Source organism: Cannabis sativa, chromosome 8, assembly GCF_029168945.1.
Source record: "Cannabis sativa cultivar Pink pepper isolate KNU-18-1 chromosome 8, ASM2916894v1, whole genome shotgun sequence".
NCBI lineage: Eukaryota > Viridiplantae > Streptophyta > Magnoliopsida > Rosales > Cannabaceae > Cannabis > Cannabis sativa.
In genome coordinates, this window is record NC_083608.1 from 40,592,862 (window position 1) to 40,600,572 (window position 7,711).

At 34.2% G+C, this 7,711-nt stretch overlaps 1 long non-coding RNA gene across 1 annotated transcript; it reads right to left on the reverse strand.

Moving 5' to 3' along the window:
• Positions 1-6,067: 6,067 nt before the first annotated feature.
• LOC115698673 (uncharacterized) lies at positions 6,068-7,287 on the reverse strand. Its single transcript, XR_004008218.2, has 3 exons — positions 7,054-7,287; positions 6,570-6,823; positions 6,068-6,439 (listed from the first exon to the last, which is right to left on the reverse strand). It is a non-coding gene; the product is annotated as an uncharacterized LOC115698673 (long non-coding RNA).
• Between the last annotated feature and the right edge of the window lie 424 nt (positions 7,288-7,711).

Sequence of the window (7,711 nt, forward strand, 5' to 3'; positions counted from 1 at the left end):
TATATTTGTGTTTCATCTGCTGGTATATAGTAGAGTGCGTATGATATTTGCTTTGAATTAAAAAAAATCTAAAAAGACTTTTCTTCATTATCAGAAAAAGAAAAAAAAAAAACTTTGTATGTTGTGGGCGGTTGGAGCACAATATTAAAAAGTATATCACAAAGTTTTGTTTTTTTTTTTTTTTGGTACAATATAGGAAAATTTACAAAAATACTAGAATTTGAGTTAATTTTTACAAACATACTCTCACACGATATTTTTTTCTTCAAAAATACTGTATTTTTATAAAACAACAGTGGAACACAAAACAGAACAACTAAAAATAACAGTGGAACAACTAAAAAACAACCGTAGAATTACAGTAAAAACTTAACACACTATACAGTATAAAGTTACATAGTATTTTTGAAAAAATTTCCGCCCAACAACAGTGAAAACTTAACACAATACACAGTATTAAACTTACACAATATTTTTGAAAAAAATTCTGCCTACAGTAAAAAAGTAAAAAAAGTTAGAAATTTTAGGATGTGGTGTAAATAATCCTACAAAATATAGTATAATTTTTAAGATAATTATTTCATATATTATTATTATTTTTTTTAATTTTACGGTTTGGGTTACTCCGATAGTTGCTTCAGTAGTTTCTATGTGGGCTGCTATGTAGATTTTAGTTGCGATTTAAGTTGCTCTGTTGGTTGTTATGTGGATTTTCGTAAAAATACAAAAACAAAATACTTTAAAGTGTAAAAATAAAAATAACCATAATATTTATGGTCTTTAAGGTGTTTAATAGGGTGGCATTTATGACTGTTAATGATTTTTTATATATACCAAATTAAATATGTGTGTTTTGTTAGCCAAAGTTAGTTTTGAATCGAAATGTGTATTTTTTTCAAAATCCAAACGTGTTCTTCGTGTTCTTTATAACTCAAAGTATTAAGAATCACAACGAATGTCAAAATCGAGTCTTTTCTATCAGGAAATAACACATTATGCAGTCTAAAATTGTCATGCGAACCTAAAAGATTACAATCTAACGTGGGAATTAAAAAGTTTCTTAAAGCTTGAAACTTATCAATGACAGGTTCAAAGAAGAGATGTCAAAGAAGAGAGGATAAGACATATATGGAGAGAAAAGATCAAAGATCTAAAAGCATGTCATGCTAAAAGCCAACACTTGGCTAGACAAGGCTGCTCGACAAAGGCTACTATAAGCAAGACGAGAATGAGGAAGTTCCCATTCGACCAAATGTTAGAATAGGGACTTGGGGAGCAAATGTTATCTTAAATTTTGTCTACCTAACGTGGCATGTTCACGTGAGGACACGTGGAATACATCCTTGCTAATTTCAAAATAAAGTATCCTTAGAAGGTATGGCAAAACTGTCAAGCAGCAAGTGAAAGGAGTTAAGCGAGCCGTCAAGGAGCTATACCACCATATCTGGCCGGCTAAGGAGAGTACATAGGCCGGCCAGGATGAGCTTGTAGGGTCAGCTAGGGTTTGACCACAAGCTGACCAGCTAAAGGTGTCTTTCAGACCAAGGGAGAGTCTGTTTGACTGAGGAAGCCTCACCTCTATCAAAAAAAGGTTGGCCTCTACCTACAAAGGTTGGCCTCCACCTACGAAGGCTGGCCAACACTTGCCAAAGCTGGCAAGAACACGACCTGTAAGATCCTAGCCGACCAAACCTCAATATACATACATTGTATGGCCCACCAACTTTTGCTTGGTAGGCCTTTGATGCGCAGACACTAAGCCAAGTTGCGAGTTGGGTCTTGACAGCCCACAAAAATAGGGTAAAATATTAGTAACTTTCCCATTTGTAAGGGATAATTTAGTCATTTATTATTTATTAATTAATTATGTAAATAATAGCTTTATTTTACCTATTTTTGAGGGATATTAGGGATGTAAGCTCTACTATATAAAGAGCATTAGCCTAACCCTAATTCTCTAAGTTCTAAGGGCTAAGTCATTAAGCCTCTAAGCTCCCTATGCTCTCAACTCTAACTCCTTAAAACCCTAACTCTCTTTTCTCCTCTCTTCTACACGCCTCGAAGGCTCTCTCTCTCTCTCTCTCTCTCTCTCTCTCTCTCTTGATACTTGCCTACTTGATTCATAAATTGTAATCTTAAGAGAGCTACTGCAGATTCCACAACACTTGTGATTTGAGTAGTATTCTCTCTGGTATCAATAATACCAAAAGGGAAGTAGGTCATTACCGCTAACTAAGGAGATCGAACCTCTATAAAATCTTGCGTCTCATTTACTTTTCTATTCTTATTGTGTAATACGTAGCAAGCATCAACATTAAATAGACTCCGCTGTTGGTTGACCAAATTTAAGGTCAACATATATATAAGAAATTATTTGAGGTTACAACATATTTATTAGTAAGGCTATGAAGTTTATATGCATCAATCAGCATGTCAATGTGGGGCAGTGGGAAACTGTCGTTAGGGCAGGCTTTGTTTAAGTCGGTGAACTCTATGTATACCCTTAATTTTCCATTCTTTTTCGAAACTACCACTGGGTTCAAAAGCCAGGCCGGGTATAGTACTTCCATGATGGTGTCATTTTTCAACATCTTTCCCACCTTTTCATTCACAACTTTGTTCCTATCTATGCCAATCTTCCTTCTCTTTTGTCTGACGGGGATGCAATTTGGGTTCACATTTGTGGGTGATGGTATCAGGATTTATGCCAGTCATGTCAAAATCATCCCAAGCAAATACCTGGTAATAAACTTTGAGCAAAGTTGTAATCTCCTCTTCTCTCGTGTGAGATTTGCATCTATGAATGTTGTTTTCTTTGGATCTATAGGATGGATTGATACTTCTTGCAACTCTTCGATTGTAGGAGTTTAGGTGTTGACGACATTCAAAGAGTTAACTAATTGCTATAATTTTGTCTTGCATCTCAAGGAAGAGGTATAGCATTCTCGAGCACTTTGTTGGTCTCCTTTATCTCTTTTATCTTCCCCTTGCATGGAAACCTAATCACCTAATGGTAGGATGATGCTACAACATTCATGGCATGAATCCAAGGGTGACCTAAGATTGCGTTTTATGCAAATGGACAATCCACTACCAAGAACTTTACCAGTTTTTTCACCCCGTTTGAGTACACTGGTAGTTCCACATAGCCTTTTTTTACTGCACTTTCCCTGAAGAAACCAATCAACGTCACTTGAGTGCTCTGGGTTTTCATATGCTCAATTTCCATTTCCTTCAACACTTCTACAAACAAAATGTTAGCTGAACATCTTGTGTCAACTAGCATCCTTTTCATTCTCACATGGGCTACATCCAATGTTATGATTAGTGCATCATCGTGGGGATGGCTTAGCTCAGATGATTCACTTTGTTTGAACGTGATTTGCACATTTGGTCCATCACTATCAATGACTGACATGGGTCTTATGGAGTGAACTTGTCAGACATGGGCTGATGAGGCTTTTACTGATAATCTGCTTAAATCTGACCCTCCAAAAATTACATTCATAGTTTTCTTGATGTGCGACGGTGGAGACTGATTCTAAGCTCTTTTGATACTTTGTTGGACATGCAACGCCGTATATGTTATTAAAAAATCTTGGAAGAAACCTTGTTTTACCAACCTATTGACTTCTAGTTTCATTTGCCTGCATTCGTATGTCGCATGGCCATGCTTGCTATGAAAAGCGCAGTACCTTCCCTTGTCTCTCTAATTTACTGGATTGGTTATCATTTTGGGAGGTCATCTAGTCTCTTTCATTCCCTTAAAGCGTCTCATCAACTCTGTTGAAGTTATTCTCATTTGTAAGAGCTCTTTCTCACTCCATTGTACTCCTGCCTACCGGTTCTCTGTCGGGTTGCTTGCTATTGCTACTCTCAACGTTCCTCGGTCATTACCTTGACGTGCTAGGGGCTTGCAATTGTTGATCTTTCATTTGCTTCGTATGCTATCGAATCTTCTATGGTCGAGGTTCCTCTAAGTACTTCTTTTGTGTGCTGCTTTTCTTCTACCTTGAGTGCCACATAACCCCTTGCCATTGTCAGAACCCTCCCCAGGGTCAACCCTAACTCTACTATTATTGCCTTTTTTAGTCGAGACCCATGGACAAGCCTTTGCATTAGGGCTTTATAGTTGAAGAGGATGGTTGTGCATCCCATGCATGTATGGTTGTGCTGTCATTCCTTAAATGCTTCTACGGACACGTGTCTTTATGAGGTGCTAATTTCTAATGATTAGTTTTGCATGGGGGTTATTTCTTCAGGAAGGTTAATTTAGTTTTGACTGGTTCGAATTCGTTTCTTTATTGGATCGGGAGGTAATGATCTTTCTATCTCAAAATTTGTTGGTGTCCTGTCGTATCCTTGTTTCTAGTTATTTTATATTTTTAGTGTGTGTCTATCTCGTGGGTTCGAGATAAGTTTGTGTCTCGACCCCGATGTGTCTTGATCTTGCCTGTGTTTATCCCGAGGTATTATTTATTTTGGCACTGTTTGACTTGATCTTGCCCTGGCTCATTTCGATCTAGAATCAAGTCGGCTTTCTCTTGAGCTCGGTCTGGTTTAATTTTATCTTGGATTGCTGTTGGATTGGGCTTGAGTTTTGTTCCTTTCTCCTTGCATGATAGTTTGGGGGTCCTTGTCATGTTATCCCATTTTTCGCGATATGGACCTTAGTTCTATTTTATTGGTTGGGATTTTCTTTTGTGGGCTTTTATAAAGATTAATTTTACTTCTTTCTTCTTTTTATGGGCTTTCACAAAAACAAATTTTAACCTCCCAATCAATCATTCAAGTGGAAATTGCACCATATACTCTTTTTTTGTTAATCCATTTCATTTTTACATTTCTTTTCTATATATTTAATTTATATCCTCTTATATTTGTTATATCCCGATTATATCCTAATGTAATGAAAAAACGTTCCTCACCTCCTTGACAGTACCCTTATGTAGGGGTGTTCACAAAGTATCCGATCCAATCCAATCCGCACGATCCAATCCAATCCAATCCGCAAAATGCGGATATTTGCACTTGTGCGGATTGGATTGGATTGAAAAATCTAAAATCCGCACTTGTGCGGATTGGATGTTGTTTGACCTCAAAAAGTAACCGATCCAATCCAATCCGCACTTAATTATATATATTTTTAAAAAAATTATAATATGTAATATATACTAATTAAAAAAAGCCACAAAGTTCTAATTTCTTAATTTTTTTAGTAATACATTGAGTTGGTGAATTTTATTTATTTTGTAATAAAAAACACAAGAAAAATAATTCTTATTAACATAGACACATACACATAAAGTTTAAATATATATATACTATCTTATTTATTTTAGTAATTAGATACATATATATTTTAGTGTAAATCTAAAAATAAGTATATATACATTGATATATATGTATATTGGTTTAATTTGTATATAAATAGAGATGGAAATAGATTATTATTGGAGATTAAGAAACAATAGTCTTTTTTTAATTTTTTTCTATGAAATATTAAATAATTTATTATTAAAAAAATAACTGATCCAAAATAACCGATCCAATCCGCACTATTGCGGATTGGATTGGATTTGATTTAAATTCTTACGCGGATCGGATTGGATCCAAAATATGAAATCCGCACTTAGTGCGGATTGGATGTTGTTTGACCAAAAAAGTGCGGATTGGATCGGATGAACACCCCTACCCTTATGTGAGGGTATAATAAGAATATAATCGGTAATGTACTTATAAAAATAGTACATTTCAATTAAATTTAATATAAGGTTATTTTTTTGATTAACTGATAAAAAAAATTGGTATATTTCAACTTACCACATCATTTAAAGTGTATTTTTTTTAGTTTGATAGTAACCCTCCTCCCTTAAGGGTATTGGAATATTCTCGAACACAAGCTAAATAATTTATGTTATATCGATTCATTACTAATTATAAGAACACTTGAACATTATCATTCGAAAATAAAAAATAATTGATACCACACGAAATCAATTCCCATAAAATATGCACTGAAAATTAACATTTACAACCATTTTGTACTCCCGGTCAGCTTGTTCGCTTAATTAAATTATACGTACTCAGATACCATATACTTTTTCTCATTTATTAATTGTATAAAACATATAACAGAATCCAAAGCAAGGAATGATAATCGTATCCAAAACGACACGTACATAAAATTTTGAAGTTTCAAAGGGGAACTCGTTCCAGAATCAGCAATGATCTCTAGCTACCTATTTAAACCCACAATTCGTACTTGTAATACTAGTACGAATTATAAGGTCTTTAAACCACGACATCACACCGCAACAACGACGTCGTTTCTTGCTTCACGATCTCTCCAGGTTTGCTTGTATAGATTTTGTTCCATAAAATTAATTAACGCTGGGCCCAGCTCCAATAATCTTGTTTCATGCACTTCTACCGTCGCCTGCTGTCATTTATTATTATTATTATTATTATATTAATTATTAACAATATTATTCATTTGTGTAATTGACTGACTAAATATGTTGACCATATATATATACTAATAAATATTATAGTTTACGTATACGTACCTTGATAGAGTGGTGACAAATTAGAGCAAGGAGCAAAGCTAAACATGGCGCAGCAGTAGTAGTAGTGGTGACAATTATTTCTTTTGGGCATAAAACTCCATTGCTGAAATAAAAATAATAGAGCTCAGTGAGCTTAGTATGTTTCCACCAACACCACATCTTTTCCCAGGAGACCACTACTTGGAAATTAGTAGTATTAGTTAGCTCAGATGCGTTGCTATTCTCACCGTTCTCAGAACAGCCACCCATTTTTTCTGCATTAGTTTCCATCCAAACCAAAATCAACTACCACTATAATACATCAGCTCTACTCACTGCATAAAATGAATATTTCTTCAATTTTTAATCAGAAATAAATACATTTTCCCCCTACGGATCACATCAATATATAGCATAGATAATTTTATCAAGTTTTATTTGTTCAAATATAAGAAAATTATTTATGCCGTATAAAATTAGAAAGAAAAAGAATAGATATAGTTACCTGTTAGGAGGAGGTGAGATAGAAAAAGAAGCGAACGATGAGATGTAGTTGAGGCATTAAGAGAATGAATATTGATAATAATAATAATTAATAATTATGATCATAAGGAAGAAAGGGATGATATATAAATGAGGGGAAGGAATAAAAATTAGGCCACATGATATGACGTTGGTGATGGAAAATCACTCATAAACGTCACTTTTCTTTTCTATGTTTGGTTTGGGTGTGATGTCTCATCTGACCATGTATGGGGCTTTTTAATAAGAGTAGTAGTGAGCTGGAAAAGAGAAGGAAAATAAAGGTTTGGTAATTGGTTCACTGAACCTGGTCACTTTTCTCGTCATATATATATAAGCACTCTCACAATAAAAGGATATATGTTATATTATTATGTATAAAAAGGAGGGAATATATATGTATCGATGGAGTGCTAGGACACGTTGATAGTCACGATTTCCAACCATGCATTTACTCAATGTTTTTTTATATCAAAATTGCTAGTAGAAACATTAGGGTATTCATTGTTATATCGATGTAATGTGTTATAATATGTTCTGACTAATTTTTTATATTATTTATTGAATAAAAGTACTAAAATTTAATATTAAATTGTATTAATAATAATATGTATTTTTTGTGGTGTTTAACAACTTAAGGT